General features: G+C 34.0%; 1 protein-coding gene across 1 annotated transcript in view; it reads right to left on the bottom strand.

Moving 5' to 3' along the window:
• Nucleotides 1-14,842, bottom strand: part of LOC142226517 (uncharacterized) — a 362,899-nt gene that overhangs the window by 336,598 nt on the left and 11,459 nt on the right. The gene's annotated exons all lie outside the window — the stretch shown is intronic.

Below are 14,842 nucleotides of genomic sequence, written 5' to 3'. Positions count from 1 at the left end.
TCAATAGTAAGAGCCCTCTTGAAGGTATAATGGGATCTCAGTCACCTTTTGCAACGTTATGGTGGCTGATCCGAAGAGATTCGCGAAGTGACAAGAGAAAGCTTCTAGATCTTGCAGCTTACCATGAAGAACTGAAATGGCTACACGAGGATACTGTAACTGAAGCGGTGAGGAGCCACAAGTTTAATCCTTAAAAAAAAAAGATTACAAACAGTCAACTTAGATTATTTTGTAAAAATTCTCTCGTCATTGACTAAGCCAACGTTAGTCAACCAAAAAAAAAAAGACAACTGGAACGACTTCGATCGTCGCTTCGTGCCCTTCCCATGTTTATATTGCCCAGAGGGCTTTCCGGGACATCATCAACGTAGCATCCACTCGCTTCATATCCGCAGGTCAAATTGCCCAGATGAGGCTCAACTTCCCACCATATGGACGAGACGAGACGAGCTTGTCTGCTGATTCTAGAATCACAAAACCTAATATAGAGATTAGTGTGATAGTCGAAAGATTTGTAAATCATAATCTCTGGACGTTCATCAACCAACAGAAAGACAACTGGAATGGCACCAATCAGAGAGTACACCGATCAGTGAGCTTGCGTGCCGTTCCCATGTTCATATTGCCTAGAGGGCTTTTCGGGTCCAGCTTCCCAGAAAAATCGGCAGGGCTCACAGACGAGCGTATCTGCTGGTCGTAGAATAAAATCCAATTTATAAAAAAATCCAATTGATTTCTCTTGAATAACATATAGATGGACAGAAGGATGGACGGACATCCTATGTTATTTTCTCGACAGATGGTTCAAAGTAAATGCAATATGGTGGCTAAAGTATAGGTTTAGCGCTCTACCATAACACGCCCCTATAAAAGTGGCCAACTACTGGACCCGGGCGTACTTAGTTGTTGAAGCGTTCTTTTTTGTTTTTTTTTTTTTTCACATGGAAATTAAAATGAACATTATTTGTATGCAAAACTATTCATATTTTTCACTTCGCTTCTCTTTGCTCCAGTCAGTAGAATGTGCTCTCCAATTATACCATATATCGAAATTGATTGCCATGTTTCTGCCAATTTCCATATTTATTATTTAAACAATTAATCAATTCTTGCAAACAGTCTTCAAGAACAACAATATAGCTGGAGGCTATTATGTGCATTTTAACCGGTTAGAGGATAGTCAATCATCTTTGGTAAATTCATTGACTGAGTGGTCTAAACAATTTTTGTTTTTTCAATATAGTTGTGTGAATGTGTTTTTGATTCGTATTCGATTTGTCACATTTATGTTTAGTTGATTAATTAAATAATCATTTATTATTGTCATATTATTAATGCAAAATTAAAAAAAAAAAAACGACACACAGAGTGAGAAACAATATTTTCTATATAATTATTAATGTTGACTGATGTCGTACATCAAGCGTGGGTGAGATTAATGTTATATAGTCAGGCTACAACTATTTTATTGTTATATCAATTGACAAAATAATTGGACAGACAGATGTATTGGAAGGCAGCCAGGTCCAGCTCGCCTCAGCCAATGCTTTTGATGGACGAAGATCACAGAATCCAATAATTGGATTATTCCAATCAATCATTACAGTTTTTCTATACAAAAAAAAAAAAACTTAGAATTAAAAGTGAAAATATTCTTAATTATGGGTAAAATACAATGGAGTTATGTTGGACGGGAATTTTAACTATCAGCTCCATCAAGCATCCAGAGAACTTGAACGCTTACAGGATGAATCAGAGAGGATATAAGCGAAAATATCCAGCAAAAACAGCGTCGGCAAAAAAGTAGTGAAAATGTGCTTTTTGGATCCGGAAGTGGTGCCAAATTGACGAAGAAGCGATTTTTAATGCATTATAACGCTTGTCTGGAGCGTTTGTCATCAAATATTTCCAAAAAATTTGCAATTTTTCTAGAAAGGATTTAACATTTTTTTCGGCAAAATTTTAATAATTTGTACCATTTTATTATTTCTCAATCTATTTTTAACCTATTTGAAACAAAAAAAAAATAAATTTTTCATTAAAAATATGAAAAAGCCAGTTATAAAAAATTGACTCAAATGAACCTCATGTGCAGTTAAAATAAAGAACATCTTTGGGAGGGCGTTTTTGGAAGTTCTTTTAAAGTAAAGTGCCTTGAGAAGACCTTCCAAATTTTTTTGCTGGGTAGAGAAGGGCTCAACAGAACTCTTGGACTGATTATTGTAGAACTGACGGAATTAATGTCCACTAACTTCGCTCCGGATATCATTATCTAGGAAACATTCAGTGAGGAGAAATTGGAAATACTATTGGACATATATTTTCCTGGTAAATAAGGCGACTAAACCATCGACTGACAGTACCTACTATAGATGCTCAACAGTCATTTACCTCCGGAGAATTTATATCGGAATCTAGAATAAAGTAGGCTTTAATATCAAGAATTAAGTTAGGGAATCTGATGGTACCAGTCCTGCACAGAAAAATATATCACCAAAATATTTCCAATTAGAAAGGTAATTGAAGCTGAAATTCAGTCGGTTAATGCCCTGCGGTGGAAGACAATGGCAGTAAAAACAAGTATATAGGCCGTCAGTTCGGCCAGGCCGAATCTTATGTATCCTCCACCATGGATTGCGTAGAAACTTCTACGAAAGACTGTCATCCACAATCGAATTACTTGGATTGTGGTATCTTAAAACTTCTTAACATCGTTTTCTAAATTGTGAGTTAGTCCATACGTGGAAGAGAGCCAGAATTGAAATATGGGGGGTCGCTTATATGGGGGCTATATACAATTATGAACTTGATATGGACCAATTTTTGTGTGATTGGTGATCGATTTATCTGAGGGCTATATATAACTATAGACCGATACCTAGTTAGGACCTAGTTAGGCATGGCTGTTAAATATCATATACTACCACCACGTACCAAATTTCAACCAGATCGGATGAATTTTGCTTCTCCAAAAGGCACCGGAGGTAAAATCTGGGGATCGGTTTATAGGGGGCTATATATAATTATGGACTGATATGAACCAATTCGTTAGAGACCATATACTAACATCACGTACCAAATTTCAACCGAATCGGATCAATTTTGCTCTTCCAAGGGGCTCCTTAGGTCAAATCTGGGGATCGGTTTATATAGGGGCTATATATAATTATGGACCGATTTCGACCAATTTTTGCCTGGGCGATTGAGGCCATATATTAACACCACGTACCAAATTTCAACTGAATCAAATGAATTTTGGTCATCCAAGAGCCTCTGGAGGATCGAGTCAGAGGCAGACCCTGAGCAATATTGGCAAAGACACCATATGTCTATCTCATCTCCTTCTGGGTATTCCAAACATATGCACTAACCTATAATACACTGTTCCACAGTGTGGCGCAGGGTATAATTAATTGTTACAATTAACTTTTTACTCAAACTAGAAGTGTGCACGTGAGTAATAGTTTGCTCACGCACACTCACGACTGAAAAATCATAAAGGGTGATAGGGTCAAAATTCAATATAACCTTGCGTTTTTCTTTCAATTTTGCATTTAAAAAACCTGAACACCCCTCATTTTGAAGGTGTTTGTGTGTAGAATGTTGCTCCTATTTTGATTTTGGTATTCACTCTTCAGTTGTCAAAATGCCGTCCAAGCAAGAAGACCAGCGTATCAAAATTTTGCTCGCGCATCGCGAAAATCCGAGCTACTCGCACGCAAAGCTGGCAAAATCGCTAAAAGTTGCCAAATCAACCGTTACAAATGTAATTAAAATGTTTGGGGAACGTTTGTCGACATCCAGGAAGTATGGATCGGGGGGAAATCGAAAACCGGAAGCCGCTGAGACGACAAAGAGAGTTGCCGGTAGTTTCAAGCGAAACCCTAACCTCTCTCTCCGAGATGCCGCAAATAAGCTGGGTGTATCGTCTACAACCGTGCACCGAGCCAAAAAACGAGCCGGACTATCGACTTACAAGAAGGTAGTGACTCCAAATCGCGATGATAAACAAAATACGACGGCCAAAGCGCGATCCCGGAGGCTGTACACAACGATGCTGACGAAGTTTGACTGCGTGGTAATGGACGACGAAACTTACGTCTACCGACTACAAGCAGCTTCCGGGACAGGAGTTTTATACGGCAAAAGGAAGGGGAAAGGTAGCAGATATTTTCAAGCACATAAAACTGTCAAAGTTCGCAAAGAAATATCTGGTTTGGCAAGCCATCTGTACCTGTGGCTTGAAAAGTAGCATTTTCATAGCTTCCGGGACTGTCAACCAAGAAATTTACGTGAAAGAGTGTTTGAATAAACGTCTGCTGCCTTTCCTGAAAAACACGGTTGTTCCGTACTGTTTTGGCCGGATTTGGCATCTTGCCATTACGGTAAAAAGGCCATGGAGTGGTACGACGCCAACAACGTGCAGGTGGTTCCCAAGGACAAGAACCCTCCCAAGACGCCAGAGCTCCGCCCAATTGAGAAATACTGGGCTATTGTCAAGCGGAACCTAAAGAAGACCAAAAAAACTGCTAAGGACGAGCAGCAGTTCAAGGCAAACTGGCTTTCTGCGGCGAAGAAGGTGGACAAGGTGGCTGTACAAAATCTGATGGCATGTGTCAAGCGTGAGACCCAGCAATTCGGATTTGGAAAAGCGAAAGCCTAACTGAATATTTTTCCTGAATTTTATACTAATTGAACTTGAAAAAGAAATTTAATTTGATTTTTTAAATAAACGATTTCACCGATTTACACGCGTTTTCCCTTGACCAAATTTTGACAGTATCACCCTTTACTCACGCACGATATTTTTGGTAGGACTCACGCATACTCACGAAAAGAAAATTTGTACTCACGCACACTCACACACGAAAACGTCGTGACTCACGAAAAATATCGTGACTCACGAATAATTTTATGATTAATTTACCTTACCGGAGGGTCTGAAAACATGAGCATTATTAAAATCGAGAGTGTTATTAAACTCTTAACATCCCAGGTGTCACTAAAATTGTAATTGAATTTAACTCTTAAGCGTTTTATGTTGGTGAGCAGGAATATTTTCGTGAGTGTAATTCGTTACTCACGCACACTCACGAAGATATTATTTTCGTGACTCACGCTCACGCACGACATTTTGGTTTGTTAATCACGCTCACGCACACTCACGCTGTTGTCATGAGCGTGACTCACGAACGAATCACGAAAATTTTCGTGAGTCACGACAATTTCGTGTCACGTGCACACCTCTAACTCAAACTAAGAAGACTAACGGCCATTTTCATGTAGCTCCGTTTAGCTTTAACTTCCAGTTAACGGAAAGTAAATTGCAAATATCTTCTCTACGGGTAACGTTAACTGAAAAATTTTTAGCAGTTAAGTTCCTAACTGGCATATGGAATATATAGACAAGATGACAGCTATGTCCATAATACGATTTAAAAGTTCGTTAGTTAACGGAACACTAACGGAGCTTCATGAAAATGAGGGTAAGTCAGTTAAAAAAGTGATGGACAATTTTTAAAAATTTTAATTAATTTTTTTCCAAATCTACAATCAGAGATATTATACTCCTATACACGCAGAGAAGGAATATGCTCACCTCAACCATGTTTCAAGAGCAAAATGTTACTTTTTCACAGAAAACATTTACATGTATGCCGACACCATGTTATTTTCTCTCAAATTATATATCTGATTTGGGAAAGCATGTTATGTTTGACGAAAAAAGAATATTTTTGCTACAAAAATGCTGCATGATCGCCGTGAAAAAGTAACCAGGTGCTCTTGAAATACGTTTGAGGTGATCATATTCCTTCTCTGGGTTTAACATTGCAGTATTTCATAACTCACGAGTTCATGTCACTTGCACATCTCAACTGCACTAGGCCCCAATATAAACCAAACGTAGCGACACTTTTTTTCTCCTTTTATTCAATCCTTGGCGGAGGGTACGTACGACTGTTCTTGTTATTTCTACGATTTTTCAATCACTTCCCCAGTGAATTTCAGTAAGTGTTAAAAGCATTTTTTTTGTTGCTTTTATGTCATTTATTTGATTTGGATTCACCTTCGCCATTAAATTAATATTCTTTGCAAATAAAATACGCATGTTAGAATGACAAATAGTGAATATGGAAAGGAAAGGCAAGGAAATGCGTAATATCACATCAACTACAGCCAAGCCAAGTAGGTATCAGACATAAATAAATACGTCGCGGTTACTTCATCTAAAACTGGGTTTGGCAACCGTAAACATTCACAGGCTTCCTTCTCACTTACTTTTTTGTGTTAGATAAGTCGTTGTCGGCATTCATTGTGACTTTGATTTTTTTTCTATGCTATTTTTATTCTTAATAATTCATTGACTAAAATAGGTGTATGGAAACCATCTTTATGGTATGAGCAAAAAATATTGAATGAGCAGGTCATTGATTTTATGATGAAATGAAAAATATGGCTATTAATAATAGCAAGAAAAAAACACAATTTTTTTTTAATTAGAATTTAAAAATATTTGTAGTAATATACGAAGAGTTCATTCACTTATTTTCGTTTCTTTATTGGTTTGCTCAAGGTTTTGGGTTCGTTAACATTCAATAAACTTTTTCAAGAATTTCACTATCTTACTATAAAGAATCTGGTATATAGTAAGTCAATAGGTTACATATTAAAGTGGAGGGAATCACTTTTCAATTGAAACAACTTATGCTAACATTGAGTTAATATTAATTCGATTCGTTTATTCATTGTTTATTTCTAATTCACCTTTCACAGGTTAACAAATTTCACATATCAAAATATTATTTGATTTAAATGTCAAAAATTTAACTATAATTATATAAGAAAGAATAAACTCTTTAAAATATATAAACGAAAATAGCTTTAATTAAATCTATAGATATTCTATCTATATATATATATATATATATATATATATATATATATATATATATATATATATATATATATATATATATATATATATATATATATATATAAAATTCAATTTATGTTTGTTTATTTGTTTGTTTGTTTGATTGTTTGTTTGTATGTTCCGAGTTGGCTCCGAAACGGTTGAACCGATTTACTTGAAACTTTCAGAGATCGTAGGGGGCGTTCATGTGGTGAAAATAGGGTACCTCATTTTTTGACACCTGGTCACGGAGGGGGACCTCCCCTTCGTCGGACTTTTTGAAAATTGGACCAAAGTTGACCGATTTGCTTGAAATTTTCATTGAAGGTTGGGGTTGGCATCTAGACAAAGATCCGCTACTTTATATTTCGATATTTGGTGGCGGAGGGGGACATCCCCTTTGTTCGACTTTTTTTAAAGTACAGTGAAAAAACTAAAATTCTCTAAATTATCTGAGATTTACAGAGAACATGCGGTGCGGTTATGGAATTAATACGGGGTACCTGATGATTTCCTATGTGGACGGAGAGGGGGACCTCCCCCTTGCCCTACTTTTTGAAACTTGGAACAAAATTATGCGATTTGCTTGAAATTTTCATTGAATGTTGGAGTTGGCATCTAGACAAAAATCCGCTACATTGTTTTTCGATATTTGGTCGGGGAGGGGGACCACCCCTTTGACCGACTTTATTTTTAAAGTACAGTGAAAACAAAACTAAACTCCCCGACTGATATTTTACGGAAAAAATAGGTGAGGTTATGAAATTTATATCAGGTTTCTGATTTTTTAATAAAAATAAAAGGGCATATGGAGACATCCGCTTCTCTTAAGTACATACAGAGAAACACTTTAACTTTGCCGAGTTACTTGAAATTTACAGAGGACTGGGGAGAGGTTACGATATTAATAAAGGGTGATTTGTTAAGAGCTTGATAACTTTTTTTAAAAAAAAAACGCATAAAATTTGCAAAATCTCATCGGTTCTTTATTTGAAACGTTAGATTGGTCCATGACATTTACTTTTTGAAGATAATTTCATTTAAATGTTGACCGCGGCTGCGTCTTAGGTGGTCCATTCGGAAAGTCCAATTTTGGGCAACTTTTTCGAGCATTTCGGCCGGAATAGCCGAATTTCTTCGGAAATGTTGTCTTCCAAAGCTGGAATAGTTGCTGGCTTATTTCTGTAGACTTTAGACTTGACGTAGCCCAACAAAAAATAGTCTAAAGGCGTCAAATCGCATGATCTTGGTGGCCAACTTACCGGTCCATTTCTTGAGATGAATTGTTCTCCGAAGTTTTCCCTCAAAATGGCCATAGAATCGCGAGCTGTGTGGCATGTAGCGCCATCTTGTTGAAACCACATGTCAACCAAGTTCAGTTCTTCCATTTTTGGCAACAAAAGTTTGTTAGCATCGAACGATAGCGATCGCCATTCACCGTAACGTTGCGTCCAACAGCATCTTTGAAAAAATACGGTCCAATGATTCCACCAGCGTACAAACCACACCAAACAGTGCATTTTTCGGGATGCATGGGCAGTTCTTGAACGGCTTCTGGTTGCTCTTCACTCCAAATGCGGCAATTTTGCTTATTTACGTAGCCATTCAACCAGAAATGAGCCTCATCGCTGAACAAAATTTGTCGATAAAAAAGCGGATTTTCTGCCAACTTTTCTAGGGCCCATTCACTGAAAATTCGACGTTGTGGCAGATCGTTCGTCTATTCATGATGAAATGTCAAAGCATACTGAGCATCTTTCTCTTTGACACCATGTCTGAAATCCCACGTGATCTGTCAAATACTAATGCATGAAAATCCTAACCTCAAAAGAATCACCCTTTAGTTGATACCTGATTTTGTGATATTTGGTCGCTCCTTTAGGCTTATAATTTGCTTGACATTTTCTGGGACGTTTACACCCTCAAAAAAATCGTTTCTTTAACATATGTTCCAAACATATTTTGCAGGATATTCATATTTTGCAGGATCGGCATTGGATACTGCCGAAACATTAATATGTTTGTTTTATGTGAACATATTATATGTTTGGAAGCATTTTGAGCCCAAAAATATTATATGCTTGGAAGAATTTTTCGCAAAGACGATTGTGCTCATTCCCTAACATACTCGTAATTTTCACTTCAACGAAATATTTTAGGTCTTGGCACCTTTTTCTGTAATACAAATAATGATGAAGAAATTATTCACTTTTCTAAATTTTTTAAATTTTACCTTTCGCCTGCACGGAGAATCGAACCGAGGACCATACAGTTTGTAAGCCAACACACTATCCACTGGGCTACGTAGATGTTAGAGTCACCAGTAGATAATTATCGTTATAAGTTTTATATAGCATAGTTTGCAGCGCCCACGAGCCCATGCAAACATAACATTATTTAACAGAAACATAAATTTGTTTGCCACGTGGAGCAGTGGTTAGCATGTGTGCCTTGCATGCAAAGGGTCGTGGGTTCAATCCCTGCTCCGACCGAACACTTTTTTGTTTGATTTACACATTTATATTTATACTATACTAGCGTAACCCGGCCCGCTTCGCTGCGCCTTCCGAAGCATATTTGGAGGAATATTTTGCGTTAACTTAGTCAACTACATCCTTCGTGCTGAAAACAAATTCGAAAAGATTTGAATTCTTTTAAACAAATCGGACTACTTTATTTTTCGTTTATAGGTACAAATACGGCGGGAGAGGGTGTACCTTCTTCTATATTTCTTGTGAATTTTAAGTGTGGTTTGTCAACGAAAGGTATCCTTCTCCTCAACATATCTGAAAATTAAGCAACATATCTGAAAATAATAACATACAAAGAATTACTGTGTCCCATCCAATAAATCGGAAAAAGCAAAAATAGTAAACAATTTTACCACATTAACATTTGCTAAAATGTTGGAAAATTATGCACCCTCTACGTTGGCTGCCACTTTCATGTAAATTTAAGTTCTTTACTAAAAAGAAGTCTGGCAGAAGCCTGTGCAAAAATCATAAAATTATGTACTCAGTTCCCATATACGGACAACCCTCTACTTTCAATTTAAGAAAAAAAAACGGACAAAAGGGAACCCTCTCCCCACTTTCGCTCCACTCCGACCTGATATCGGACTATCACGTACCCTATATTAATTTTACAACTAATCAGGGTCCATAAATTCTATCGAAGTAAATCGTCAAAGTTTATTTCAATTTTCCCCTTCCCCAACCAGATATCGATATCATATACTAATTTAAAAATCATGTATAAATTTAATCACCTCCTCCCACGTTCCCTGTAAATTTCAAGTAGATCGGCGATGTTTAAATTTTGCTCTATTGTTTTAAAGGGACGTCACTTTCCCCGATACAATATCGACAAACACCGTAGTGAATAGCACCCCTAACCTTCCCTGAAAATTCTTGAAACTTTCCTTCAAGTGTGGGGCAAGGAAGGTTGCCTCTTCGTTCATAACCTTCCCCCACTGCCTATGCAAATTTCAAGAAAACTTAAGAATTGTTGTTTTTTTTCAGTTTTAGAGGAGGACCTCCTCCCCGACTAAATATCGAAAAGTGATGTAGCGTATCTTTTATAAACGTCCCAGAAAATGTCAAGCTAATTATAAGCCTAAAAGGGCGGCCTCTCTTCCGTCCAAATATCATAAAATCAGGTATCAACTATTAATATCGTAACTTCTCCCCATTCCTCTGTAAATTTCAAGTAACTCGATAAAAGTTAAATTGTTTCTCTGTATGTACTTAAGAGAAGCGGATGTCTCCCTATGCCCTTTTATTTTTATTAAAAAATCGAGAACCTGATATAAATTTCATAACCCATTTTTTTCCGTAAAATTTTAGTCGGGGGAGTTTAGTTTTGTTTGTACTTTCAAACAAAAAAATTCGGGCAAAGGGGTGGTCCCCCTCCCCGACCAAATATCGAAAAATAATGTAGCGGATTTTTGTCTAGATGCCAACCCTAACATTCAATGAAAATTTCAAGCAAATTGCATAATTTTGTTCCAAGTTTCAAAAAGTAGGGCAAGGGGGAGGTCCCCCTCCCCCTCCACATATGAAATCATCGGGTACCCCATATTAATTCCATAACCTCACCACATGTTCTCTGTAAATCTCAGATAATTCAGAGAATTTTAGTTTTTTCACTGTTCTTAAAAAAAAAAGTCGAACAAAGGGGAGGCCCCCTCCGCCACCAAATATCGAAATAAAAAGTAGCGGATCTTTGTCTAGATGCCAACCCCAATCTTCACTGAAAATTTCAAGCAAATCGGTCAACTTTGGTCCAATTTTCAAAAAGTCCAACGAAGGGGAGGTCCCCCTCCGCGACCAGGTGTCAAAAAATGAGGTACCCTATTTTCACCACATGAACGCCCCCTACGATCTCTGAAAGTTTCAATTAAATCGGTTCAGCCATTTCGGAGCCAATTCGGAACATACAAACAAACAAACAAACAAACAAACAAACAAATAAACAAACATAAATTGAATTTTATATATATAGATTAAATTTTTATAATGAAACTTCGAAATGTGGGTTATTAAAGATTTATAGTCAGTAACAGTTCTTGATATAAACGAAATTGACGGATTTTTGGATAAAATATTATTTTTTTATTGCAAACATAACAATTTTGTAACAAAAAACTGTTTTTGGTACAAAACTTTAAAATTTGGAAGGAATTCAAAAACTCTAACAAAAGAAGAACGTGGAGTTGAGTATTAACATACATAAATAATTTTATAATATAAACATAAATTTATTTAGGCGTGAACAGTTTTTTACCAGCATTTAACACCATCGCTCTAAAATGCCTTTTATTTTTCTTTAATAATTCATTTTAAAGAAAATAAACTTTTTAAATTGTTTTAGCTGCAAAACTCGAACTTAATGCCCGCTTTTATATTTGAAGGTGTCCGTCAACTCCTCGTGGACTACTTATTAATAAAGAGGAACTAAACTTTGTTTTTATACATTTTACTGTGTAATTTTTCACTATTTCCTCACTCACTATTTCATTTTACTATCCCACTATTTCATTTTACTATCCCAACTCTAAAAAGAGTATAGCGCCCTTTCGTTATTTTTATGAAGACCCCTGATTTCTTTTAACGAACCAAGAAAAAAATTGTGCCCATAATGCCAAAATGATAAACAAAACACATGTCCACACATACATAAAATGCTGCTCTCACGGCGAAAACACATGCTGTTTTTTTTTTAATGTCTATTCTCTTGGTTCCGAATGTCTATTCTCTTTATTCAAATTAAATAATATTTAGACTTAAGCATATCAAATTTTTGGCCTTATCATAAACAGTTTTCCGAAACAACATACAAGCGGTTTGACAGAAATTGTTCTCTTTTGATTCTTTCGTTGTGTTATGTTGATATCTTACGTCAACTCTCCCTGTTTCCATCTCTATTTTTTTCTCTATACTCTCTCTGTTGCTTTGAATAAAATATCACAACATATGTATGTTTAGTCGAAATTTGTAAATTTATATATGTTTGCATTCACACATATGATTTTTATGAAACATTCATGCCCCAAACATAATATATTCTAACATATTAACATAGATGTCCCAAACATTTAGTGTTAGTTTAGGAACATTACATGTTTGCACTTAAATCTATTGTGTTTTAAAATTGTGTCCGAAACACATTTTGTTTATATCGGAACATATGAAAAACATATTTTTCTAACAGTGTACAAAAGACACGCTACATCACTTTTCGATATTTGGTCGGGGAGGAGGTCCTCCTCTAAAACTGCAAAAATTTTACGATTTTTGCACAGGCTTCTGCCAGACTTCTTTTTAGTAAAGAACTAAAATTTACATGAAATTGGCAGCCAACGTAGAGGGTGCATCATTTTAGCAAATGTTAATGTGGTAAAATTTTTTACTACTTTTGCTTTTTCCGATTTATTGGATGGGAAACAGTAATACTTTGTACGTTATTATAATATAGTGCTTAATATTCAGTTATGTTGAGGAGAAGGATACCTTTCCTTGACAAACCACACTTAAAATTCACAAGAAATATAAAAGATTGTCCAACTACTTGAATACAGAAGATTATTTAAAAAATTTGGAGGAAAGGGTACACCCTCTCCCCGACATTTTTTAAAACGAACCATTTTACATATGTATATCCGCCGTATTTGTACCTATAAACGAAAAAGCAAGTAGTCCGATTTGTTTGAAAGAATTCAAACCATTTCGAATTTGTTTTCAGCACGAAGGATAGGTTGACTACGTTAACGCCAAATGTTCCTACAAATACGCTTCGGAAGGCGCAGCAAAGCGGGCCGGGTTACGCTAGTTTTCTATACAAATGAAACTTTGACAAAAATTTGTATAGAAATAAAATTTTGACAGAATTTTCTATAGAAATAAATTTTTGATAAAATTTTCTATTCAAATAAAATTTTGACAAAATTTTTTATACAAATAAAATTTTGACAAAATTTTCTATACGAATAAAATTTTGATTAAATTTTCTATAGAAATAAAATTTTAACAAAATTTTCTATTCAAATACAATTTTGACAAAATTTTCTATACAAATAATATTTTAACAAAATATTCTATAGAAATAAAATTTTGACAAACTTTTCTATAGAAATAAAATGTTGACAAAATTTTTTATAGAAATAAAATTTTGACACTATTTTCTATACAAATAAAATTTTGACGAACTTCTCTATACAAATAAAATTTTGACCAAATTTTCTATACAAATAAAATTTTGACAAAATTTTCTATACAAATAAAATTTTGACTAAATTGTCTATAGAAATAAAATTTGGACAAAATTTTCTATAGAAATAAAATTTTAACAACATTTTCTATAAAAATAAAATTTTGACAAAATTTTCTATAGAAATAAAATGTTGACAAAATTTTTTATAGAAATAAAATTTTGACCAAATTTTTTATACAAATGAAATTTTGACAAAATTTTCTATACAAATGAAATTTTGACAAAATTTTCTATAGAAATAAAATTTTGACAAAAATTTCTATACAAATAAAATTTTGACCAAATTTTCTATTCAAATAAAATTTTGCATAAATTTTCTATAGAAATAAAATTTTGACTAAATTTTCTATAGAAATTAAATTTTGACAAAATTTTCTATAGAAATAAAATTTTGACAAAATTTTCTATAGAAATAAAATTTTGACAAAATTTTCTATAGAAATAAAATTTTGACAAAAATTTCTATAGAAATAAAATTTTGACACAATTTTCTATACAAATAAAATTTTGACAAAATTTTCCACACAAATAAAATTTTGACTAAGTTTTCTATAGAAATAAAATTTTGACAAAATTTTCTATAGAAATTAAATTTTGACAAAATTATCTATAGAAAAAAAATTTGGACAAAATTTTTTATAGAAATAAAATTTTGACAAAATTTTCTATAGAAATTAAATGTTGACAAAATTTTTTTATAGAAATAAAATTTTGACCAAATTTTCTACAGAAATAAAATTTTGACAAAATTTTCTATACAAATGAAATTTTGACAAAATTTTCTATAGAAATAACATTTTGACAAAAATTTTAATAGAAATAAAATTTTGACACTATTTTCTATACAAATAAAATTTTGACGAACTTCTCTATACAAATAAAATTTTTACCAAATTTTCTATACAAATAAAATTTTGACAAAATTTTCTATACAAATAAAATTTTGACTAAATTTTCTATAGAAATAAAATGTTGACTAAATTTTCAATAGAAATTAAATTTTGACAAAATTTTTTACAGAAATAAAATTTTGACAAAATTTTCTTTAGAAATAAAATTTTAACAAAATTTTCTATAGAATTAAAATTTTGACAAAATTTTCTATAGAAATTAAATTTTGACAAAATTATCTATAGAAAAAAAATTTGGACAAAATTT

This window comes from Haematobia irritans, chromosome 2, assembly GCF_050003625.1.
Source record: "Haematobia irritans isolate KBUSLIRL chromosome 2, ASM5000362v1, whole genome shotgun sequence".
Lineage (NCBI taxonomy): Eukaryota > Metazoa > Arthropoda > Insecta > Diptera > Muscidae > Haematobia > Haematobia irritans.
The sequence above is the reverse complement of the archived record's forward strand: the minus strand, read 5'-3'. Positions and strand labels throughout refer to the sequence as shown.